We start from the raw sequence: 10,891 nt of genomic DNA, 5'->3' as shown, positions 1-10,891 counted from the left end.
TCCATCCCCTTCATAGCGGTTATCCATAACACGTTCAATAATTTTCATAGGTATTTTATATGGTATTACTTCCTCACCTGGCGCCTCATCCACTACCGTTGCAGTAGTAGTAGATTTTCCAAATAAAAATTGAAGAGAAGATCTCTCCATATTGACTTATAGCAGCAGGCAGAAATAAAATCAGCACAACAGTAAAGGTTTTCCTTACCAATTCCACTTACCAATAGCGCTTCACTCCCCGGCAACGGCACCAGAAAATAGTCTTGATGACCCACAAGTATAGGGGGTGTATCGTAGTATCTTCGATAAGTAAGAATGTCGATCCCAACGAGGAGCAGAAGGTGTTGACAAGCAGTTTCGATGAAGGATTCACTGTAAATGCTCACAGACAAGTATTCAGGGGGGTTTGATGTAACAGTTGAATAAAGTACGAGTATGTAAAGTGCGAGAGTAATAATTGCAGCGAGTGGCCCAATCCTTTTTAGCACAAAGGACAAGCCGGTTTGTTTACTTATAATGACCAAACGTTCTCGAGGACACACGGTATTCTAGTCTAGTGCTTTCGCTACATACGGCTAAATAATCTTCATTGTTGTGATAAGTGTTGTGTGGGTGAACCTATGCTAATGTACCGCCCTTCCTAGGACTAATACATACTTGTGATTATACCCCTTGCAAGCATCCGCAACTACAAGAAAGTAATTAAGAAATAAATCTAACCACAGCCTTAAACTCTGAGATCCTGCGATCCCTCCTGCATCGATATACCAACGGGGGTTTAGGTTTCTGTCACTCCGGCAAGCCCGCAATTGGCAAACGAATACAAGATGCATTCCCCTAGGCCCATAAATTGTGAAGTGTCATGTAGTCGACGTTCACATGACACCACTAGAAGAATAACACCACAACTTAAATATCACACCATTGAATATTACTCATCCATAGTTCACTACTAACATTTAGACTTCACCCATGTCCTCAAGAACTAAACGAACTACTCACGAGACATCATATGGAACATGATCAGAGGTGATATGATGATGAATAACAATCTGAACATAAACTTGGTTCAATGGTTTCACTCAATAGCATCAACAACAAGTAGAAATCGATACCGGGAGAGTTTCCCCTATCAAACAATCAAGATCAAACCCAAATTGCTATGGCGGTGACGGTGTCCAGCGGTGATGACGGCGGTGATGATGGTGGAGATGATGATGATGGTGATGGCGATGATGTCCAGCTCGATGACGGTGACGATGGCGTCGATTTCCCCCTCCCGGAGGGAATTTCCCCGGCGGATTCCTGCCCGCCGGAGAGCTCTTTTCTCTCTGGTGTTCTCCGCCCCGCAGAGGCGGCTGTAACTCTTCGCGAGGTACCCTCTGTGGCTTAGGTCTTCGGGACGAAGGGTTTGACGAAGAAAAGGAGGCGAAAGGGGCCGTGGGCCCTCCACACCACATGGCGGCGCGGCCAGGGCCTGGGCCGCGCCGCCCTAGGGTGTGGGCCCACCCTGGCTCCTCCTGGCTCCTCCTTCTGGCTTCCTCCGTCATCTTGAAAAATAGGATTTTTGGTATAATTTCCTTCCAGAGTTGATCTTCCGAAATATTGCGTCCTGACGGTGCTTTTTCCAGCAGAATCCTGGCTCCGGTGTTCGATCCTCCAATAATGATGAAACATGCAAAATAGATGAAATAACATAAGTAATGTGTCCCAATATGAAATATATCAATGAATAACAGCAAATTATGATATAAAATAGTGATGCAAATTGGACGTATCAATAGGCAGCTCACAAGATCTAAACATGACGGCACAAGAGGAGAAGACAACCATCTAGCTACTGCTATGGACCCATAGTCCAAGGATGAACTACTCACGCATCAGTCCGGAGGCGGGCATGGTGATGTAGAGCCCTCCGGTGATGATTCCCCTCTCCGCCAGGGTGCCAGAGGCGATCTTCGGAACCCCTCAAGATGGGGTTGACGGCGGCGGCGGCTCAGTAACTTTTCTCGTATCGTGGCTCTCGGTACTAGGGTTTTCGCGATGGAAGGATTATATAGGCGAAGGGGCAGAGTCGGGGGACGCCCGAGGGGCCCACCCCATATGGCGGCGCGACCAGGGGTGGGGCCGCCCCCCTGTGGTGTGGCCGCCTCGTGGCCCCTCTTCGTCTCCTCTTCGGTGTTCTGGAAGACTCCGTGGAAAATAAGACCGTGGGCTTTTGTTTCGTCCAATTCCGAGAATATTTCCTGTGTAGGATTTCTGAAACCAAAAACAGCAGAAAACAAGAACTGGCACTTCGGCATCTTGTTAATAGTTTAGTGCCGAGAAATGCATAAAAATGATATAAAGTGTATATAAAACATGTGAGTATTGTCATAAAACTAGCATGGAACATAAGAAATTATAGATACGTTTGAGACGTATGAAGCATCCCCAAGATTAGTTCCTAGTCGCCCTCGAGTAGGTAAACAATAAAAAGGATTATTTCCGAAGTGACATGCTACCATCATAATCTTGATCAATACTATTGTAAAGCATATGAGATGAATGAAGTGATTCAAAGCAATGGTCTATAGTTTGTTAACAAATAGATAATGACTAAACAACTGAATCATATAGCAAAGACTTTTCATGAATAGTACTTTCAAGACGAGCATCAACAAGTCTTGCATAAGAGTTAACTCATAAAGCAATAGATTCTTAATAGAAGGTTTTGAAGCAACACAAAGGAAGATTTAAGTTTCAGTAGTTGCTTTCAACTTTCAACATGTATATCTCATGGATAATTGTCAACACCAAGTAATATGATGAGTGCAAATAAGCAAGTATGTAAGAATCAATGCACACAGTTGACACAAGTGTTTGCTTCTAAGATAGAAAGAAGTAGCTAAACTGACTCAACATAAAGTAAAAGAAAGGCCCTTCGCAGAGGGAAGCAGGATTACTCATGTGCTAGAGCTTTTTATTTTGAAAACATGGAAACAATTTTGTCAACGCTAGTAATAATTCATATGTGTTATGCATAAAACCTCTATAAGTTGCAAGCCTCATGCATCGAATACTAATAGTGCCCGCTCCTTGTCCTAATTAGCTCGGATTTCCATGGATTATCATTGCATTACATATGTTTCAACCAAGTGTCACAAAGGGTACCTCTATTCCACCTGTACAAAGGTCCAAGGAGATGGATCACATTTGATCTCTCAATTTTGATAGATCTCAACTTGAGGACATCCATACCGGGACAACATAGAAAACAGATAATGGACTCCTCTTTTATGCTTTAAGCATTCAACAACAGATAATATTCTCATAAGAGATTTGAGGATTAATGTCCAAGCTAAAACTTCCACCATGATACATGGCTTTGGTTGGCGGCCCAAAGTTCTTCTCTAACAATATGCATACTCAAACCATTTAACTCATGGCAAATCTCCCTTACTTCAGACAAGACGAACATGCATAGCAACTCACATGATATTCAACAAAGGTGTGACAGGTTGATGGCGTCCCCAGAAACATGGTTACCGCTCAACAAGCAACTTATAAGAACTAAGATACATAAGCGACATATTCTTTACTACAATAGTTTTTTAGGCTACTTTCTCATGAGCTATGTATTGCAAAGACAAGGAATTAATTTTTTTAAAGGTAGCACGCAAGCAATTTACTTTGGAATGGCAGAAAAATACCACATAGTAGGAAGTTATGGTGGACACAAATGGCATAAGTTTTGGCTCAAGGTTTTGGATGCACGAGAAGCATTCCCTCTCAGTACAAGGTTTTGGCTAGCAAGGTTGTTTGAAGCAAACACAAGTATGAACCGATACAGCAAAACTTACATAAGAACATATTGCAAGCACTATAAGACTCTACACTGTCTTCCTTGTTTCTCAAACACTTTTACCACAAAATATCTAGACTTTATAGAGACCAATCATGCAAACCAAATTTCAACAAGCTCTACGGTAGTTCTCCACTAATAGGTTTAAACCACATGATGCAAGAGCTTAAACATGATCTACTTGAGAGCTCAAACAATTGCCAAGTATCAAATTATTCAAGACAATATATCAATTACCACATGAAGCATTTTCTGTTTCCAACCAAATAGCAATAAATGAAGCAGCTTTCAACTTTCGCCATGAACATTAAAAGTAAAACTAAGAACACCAGTGTTCAATATGAAAAAGCGGAGCGTGTCTCTCTCCCACACAAGGAATGCTAGGATCCGAATTTATTCAAACATAAACAAAAATAAAAGCACACAGACGCTCCAAGTAAAGCACATAAGATGTGACGGAATAAAAATATAGTTCCACTAGAGGTGACCTGATAAGTGGTTGGTGAAGAAGGGGATGCCTTAGGCATCCCCAAGCTTAGATGCTTGAGTCTTCTTGAAATATGCAGGGATGAACCACGGGGGCATCCCCAAGCTTAGAATTTTCACTCTTCTTGATCATATTATATCATCCTCCTCTCTTGATCCTTGAAAACTTCCTTCACACCAAACTCAAAACAATCTCATTAGACGGTTAGTGCATAATCAAAAATTCACATGTTCAGCGAGGACACAATCATTCCCAACACTTCTGGACATTACCCAAGGCTACTTAAATTTAATGGAGCAAAGAAATCCACTCAAATACAGTAAAAGAGGTAATGCGAAATAAAAGGCAGAATCTGTCAAAACAGAACAGTCCGTAAAGACGAATTTTTTCGAGGCACTTAACATGCTCAGATGAAGAAGCTCAAATTTAATGAAAGTTGCGTACATATCTGAGGATTACTCATGAATTTTTACAGAATTTTTAGATTCTCCTACAGAGAGAACAACTCAAATTCGTGACAGCTAAAAATATGTTTCGGCGTAGAAATCCAAATCTAGTATCAACTCTCTATCAAAGACTTTACTTGGCACAACAATGAAATAAAGTAAAGATACAAAGGTATTGCTACAGTAGTAACAAGCACCTTGATTCAAATATAAAACAAAAATTGCAGAAAATAAAATAATGGGTTGTCTCCCATAAGCGCTTTTCTTAAACGCCTTTCAGCTAGACGCAGAAAGTGTAAATCAAGTAACATCAAGAGAAGAAGCATAAACATCATAATTTGTTGTAATAATAGAATCAAAAGGCAACTTCATTCTCTTTCTAGGGAAGTGTTCCATACCTTTCTTAAGAGGGAATTGATATTTAATATTTCCTTCTTTAATATCAATAATAGCACCAACAGTTCGAAGAAAGGGTCTTCCCAAAATAATAGGACAAGATGCATTGCACTCAATATCCAAGACAACAAAATCAACGGGACAAGGTTATTGTTAACCGTAATGTGAACATTGTCAATCCTCCCCAAAGGTTTCTTTATAGAATTATCAGCAAGATTAACATCCAAATAACAATATTTCAAAGGTGGCAAGTCAAGCGTATCATAGAGTTTGTTAGGCATAACAGAAATACTTGCACCAAGATCACATAAAGCATTACAATCAAAATCATTGCCCTTCATTTTAATGATGGGCTCCCAACCATCTTCCAACTTCCTAGGAATAGAAGCTTCAAGTTTTAATTCCTCTTCTCTAGCTTTTATGAGAGCATTTGTAATATGTTTTGTAAAGGCCAAGTTTATAGCACTAGCATTAGGACTTCTAGCAAGTTTTTGCAAGAACTTAATAACTTCAGAAATATGATAATTATCAAAATCAAAACCATTATGATCTAAAGCAATGGGATCATTGTCCCCAATACTCTGAAAAATTTCAACACTTTTATCACAAATAGTTTCAGCAGTTTCAGGCAATTTGCATGATTTGTATTAGAAGTAGAAACATTGCCAACACCAATTATTTTACCATTGATAGTAGGAGGTTTAGCAACATGTGAATCATCAACATTACTAGTGGTGGTAATAGTCCAAACTTTAGCTACATTACTCTCTTTAGCAAGTTTTTCTTCTCTTTCCCACCTAGCATGCAGTTCAGCCATCATTCTAATATTGTCATTAATTCGAACTTGGATAGCGTTTGTTGTAGTAAGAATTTTGTTATCATTATCCTCAGGTTTAGCAGCCATTTTATTAATTAAAGAAGCTTGTGACTCAGACATGTATGAGAATCGATTTTCAGCATTTGAAAGCTTAGTTTGCAAACCAGAAATTTCCATATTCAAATTTTCAAGTTGATTCCTGATACCCCACAAGCATAGGGGATCGTTTGTAGCCTTTTCGATAAGTAAGAGTGTAGAACCCAACGAGGAGCTAAAGGTAGGATAAACATTATCTCAAGTTCTATCAACCACTGATACAACTCTACGCACACTAAGCGTTTGCAATAGCTAGGAAATAAAACTAGAGCGATAACGGGTATGAGAGGTGACTTTGCAGAACAATAAAATACACGGAATAAATGTTAATGTTGCAGCAATAAAACAAACTAAACTAACAGTACCATGAGTGTGGAAAGGTGGTGGTAATAGTGGTGGCTTTGTCCAAGATCAATTAGTGAGGATCTTGGGTTCAATGTCTTTGATGCAGCTTTCTATGTAGGAGAGGCTAAATATACATGCTCTCCCTCCGGGATTACAAGTACTATATGATTGGCTTGCTAGCAAACATCTGTAAATACTAGCAAGCATTAAGGTTTCCCCAACCATAGCCTTAAGTAAATGGTCCTCTTACTCCCATACATGCAACTATGCGGTTCGCGTCCTCAGGCTTCTGTCACTCCGGCAGAACTTCCCCCTTCTAGTATACAAGTACTACCAACCCTATGGTGCTTGATCCATGCGCGCACAAATATAATGGGCACCAAGGACGGTAACATATCAACATACAACTCTAATGAACCAAAGAGAAACAACCAATCAATCAATGACCAAATAAACTATGGCAATGATGTCTACTCACGCTTCTTTTCCTGTAGATAGTGTTGGGCCTCCAAGAGCAGAGGTTTGTAGAACAACAACAAGTTTTCCCTTAAGTGGATCACCCAAGGTTTATCGAACTCAGGGATGAAGAGGTCAAAGATATCCCTCTCAAGCAACCCTGCAATCACGATACAAGAAGTATCTTGTGTCCCCAACACACCCAATACACTTGTCAGATGTATAGGTGCACTAGTTCGGCGAAGAGATAGTGAAATACAAGTAGTATGAATGTATATGAGCAGTAGTAACGGCGCCAGAAAATAGCTTGCTGGCATGCAGTTGATGGTAGTAATATTGCAGGAAGTAAAGATGCAGTAGAACAGTAAATAAGCGATGATTGCAGTATTTGAAAACAAGGCCTAGGGATCATACTTTCACTAGTGGACACTCTCAACATTGATCACATAATAAAACCACTCTACACTCTCTTGTTGGATGTTGAACACCATTAATTGTGTAGGGCTACAAGAGCACCTCAATGCCGGAGTTAACAAGCTCCACAACATTCGATGTTCATATTTAAATAACCTTAGAGTGCATGATAGACCAACGCAATTATACCAAGTACTAACATAGCATGCACACCGTCACCGACAGACTATGAAAGGAGGAATAGATCACATCAATACTATCATAGTAATAGTTAACTCCATAATCTACAAGAGATTACAATCATAAACTACGCCAAGTACTACATGATGCACACACTGTCACCATTACATCATGGAGGAGGAATAGAGTACTTTAATAACATCACTGGAGTAGCACATAGATTAATAGTGATACAAAGCTCATCATATGAATCTCAATCATGTAAGGCAGCTCATGAGATCATTGTATTGAAGTACATGGGAGAGAGAGATTAACCACATAGCTACCGGTACAGCCCTTAGCCTCGAGGGAGAACTACTCCCTCCTCATGGGAGACAGCAGCGGTGATGAAGATGGCGGTGGTGTCAATGGAGATGCCTTCCGGGGGCACTTCCCCGTCCCGGCAGGGTGCCGGAACAGAGACTCCTGTCCCCCAGATCTTGGCTTCGCGATGGCGGCGGCTCTGGAACTTTTCTCGTACCGTGGCTTCTTCTTATCGAAGATTTAGGTCAGGAAGGCTTTTATAGGCGAAGAGTCGGAGTCGGAAGGGCTACAGGGGAGCCACACAACAGGGGGTGCGGCCCCCCTCTTGGCCGCGCCGCCACCACGTGTGGGGCCACCAGGGCTCCCCTCTGGTCCCTCTTCGGTGCTCTGGAAGCTTCCTTGAAATATAAGATGCTGGGCGTTGATTTCGTCCAATTCCGAGAATATTTCCTTACTAGGATTTCTGAAACCAAAAACAGCAGAAAACAGGAACTGGCACTTCGGCATCTCGTCAATAGGTATGTTCCGGAAAATGCATAATAATGACATAAAGTGTGTATAAAACATGTGTGTATCATCATAAAAGTAGCATGGAACATAAGAAATTATAGATACGTTGGAGACGTATCAGCATCCCCAAGCTTAGTTCCTACTCGTCCTCTAGTAGGTAAACGATAACAAAGACAATTTCTTAAGTGACATGCTATCATAATCTTGATCATACTATTGTAAAGCATATGAGATGAACGAAGTGATTCGAAGCAATGGCAAAGACAATGAGTAAACAACTGAATCATATAACAAAGACTTTTCATGAATAATACTTTCAAGACAAGCATCAATAAGTCTTGCATAAGAGTTAACTCATAAAGCAATAAATTCAAAGTAAAGGCATTGGGACAACACAAAGGAAGATATAAGTTTCAGCGGTTGCTTTCAACTTCAACATGCATATCTCATGGATAATTGTCAATGCAAAGTAATATGATGAATGCAAATATGCAAACATGTAAGAATCAATGCACAGTTAACACAAGTGTTTGCTTCTAAGATAGAAAGAAGTAGGTAAACTGACTTAACATAAAAGTAAAAGAATGGCCCTTCGAAGAGGGAAGCATGGATTGCTATATTTGTGCTGGAGCTTTTATTTTGAAAATAGGAAACAATTTTGTCAACGGTAGTAATAAAGCATATGTGTTATGTATAAGATATCCTATAAGTTGCAAGCCTCATGCATAGTATACCAATAGTGCCCGCACCTTGTCCTAATTAGCTCGGATTTACATGGATTATCATTGCATAACATATGTTTTAACCAAGTATCACAAAGGGGTACCTCTATGCACTTTGTACAAAGGTCTAAGGAGAAAGCTCGCATTGGATTTCTCGCTTTTGATTATTCTCAACTTAGACATCCATACCGGGACAACATAGACAACAGATAATGGACTCCTCTTTAATGCATAAGCATTCAACAACAAATAATATTCTCATAAGAGATTGAGGATTGTTGTCCAAAACTGAAACTTCCACCATGGATCATGGCTTTAGTTAGCGGCTCAATGTTCTTCTCTAACAATATGCATGCTCAAACCATTCAACTCATGATAAATCACCCTTACTTCAGACAAGACGAACATGCATAACAACTCACATGATATTCAACAAAGTGTAATAGTTGATGGCGTCCCCAGAAACATGGTTACCGCTCAACAAGCAACTTATAAGAAATAAGATACATAAGTACATATTCAATACCACAATAGTTTTTAAGCTATTTTTCCCATGAGCTATATATTGCAAAGACAAAGAATGGAATTTCAAAGGTAGCACTCAAGCAATTTACTTTGGAATGGCGGAAAATACCATGTAGTAGGTAGGTATGGTGGACACAAATGGCATAGTTTTTGGCTCAAGGATTTTGGATGCACGGGAAGTAATCCCTCTCAATACAAGGCTTAGGCTAGCAAGGTTGTTTGAAGCAAACACAAGTATGAACCGGTACAGCAAAACTTACATAAGAAAATATTGCAAGCATTATAAGACTCTACAATGTCTTCCTTGTTGTTCAAACCCTTACTAGAAAATATCTAGACCTTAGAGAGACCAATCATGCAACCCAAATTTTAGCAAGCTCTACAGTATTTCTTCACTAATAGGTGCAAAGTATATGATGCAAGAGCTTAAACATGAGCACAACAATTGCCAAGTATCAAATTATTCAAGACATTATACCAATTACCACATGTAGCATTTTTTGTTTCCAACCATATAACAATGAACGAAGCAGTTTCAACCTTCGCCATGAACATTAAAAGCTAAGAACACATGTGTTCATATGAACCAGCGGAGCGTGTCTCTCTCCCACACAAGCATTTATTCAGAGAATGAAAATAACAAAACAAAAATAAAACACACAGACGCTCCAAGTAAAGTACATAAGATGTGACGGAACAAAAATATAGTTTCAATAAAAGAAACCTGATAATTTGTTGATGAAGAAGGGGATGCCTTGGGCATCCCCAAGCTTAGATGCTTGAGTCTTATTGAAATATGCAGGGATGAACCACGGGGCATCCCCAAGCTTAGACTTTTCACTCTTCTTAATCATATATCATCCTCCTCTCTTGATCCTTGAAAACTTCCTCCACACCAAACTCAAAACAAACTCATTAGAGGGTTAGTGCATAATCAAAAATTCACATGTTCAGAGGTGACACAATCATTCTTAACACTTCTGGACATTGCCCAAAGCTACTGAAAGTTAATGCAATAAAGAAATCCATCAAGCATAGCAAAACAGGCAATGCGAAATAAAAGGCATAATCTTTCAAAACAGAACAGTCTATAAAGATGAATTTTTAGGTGCACCAGACTTGCTCAGATGAAAATGCTCAAATTGAATGAAAGTTGCGTACATATCTGAGGATCACTCACGTAAATTGGCAGATTTTTCTGAGTTGCCTACAGAGAACACTGCTCAAATTCGTGACAGCAAGAAATCTGTTTCTGCACAGTAATCCAAATCTAGTATGAACCTTACTATCAAAGACTTTACTTGGCACAACAATGCAACAAAATTAAGATAAGGAGAATTTTCTACAGTA

This window comes from Lolium perenne, unplaced genomic scaffold (assembly GCF_019359855.2).
Source record: "Lolium perenne isolate Kyuss_39 unplaced genomic scaffold, Kyuss_2.0 unplaced28, whole genome shotgun sequence".
NCBI lineage: Eukaryota > Viridiplantae > Streptophyta > Magnoliopsida > Poales > Poaceae > Lolium > Lolium perenne.
Note: the sequence above shows the minus strand (reverse complement) of the source record.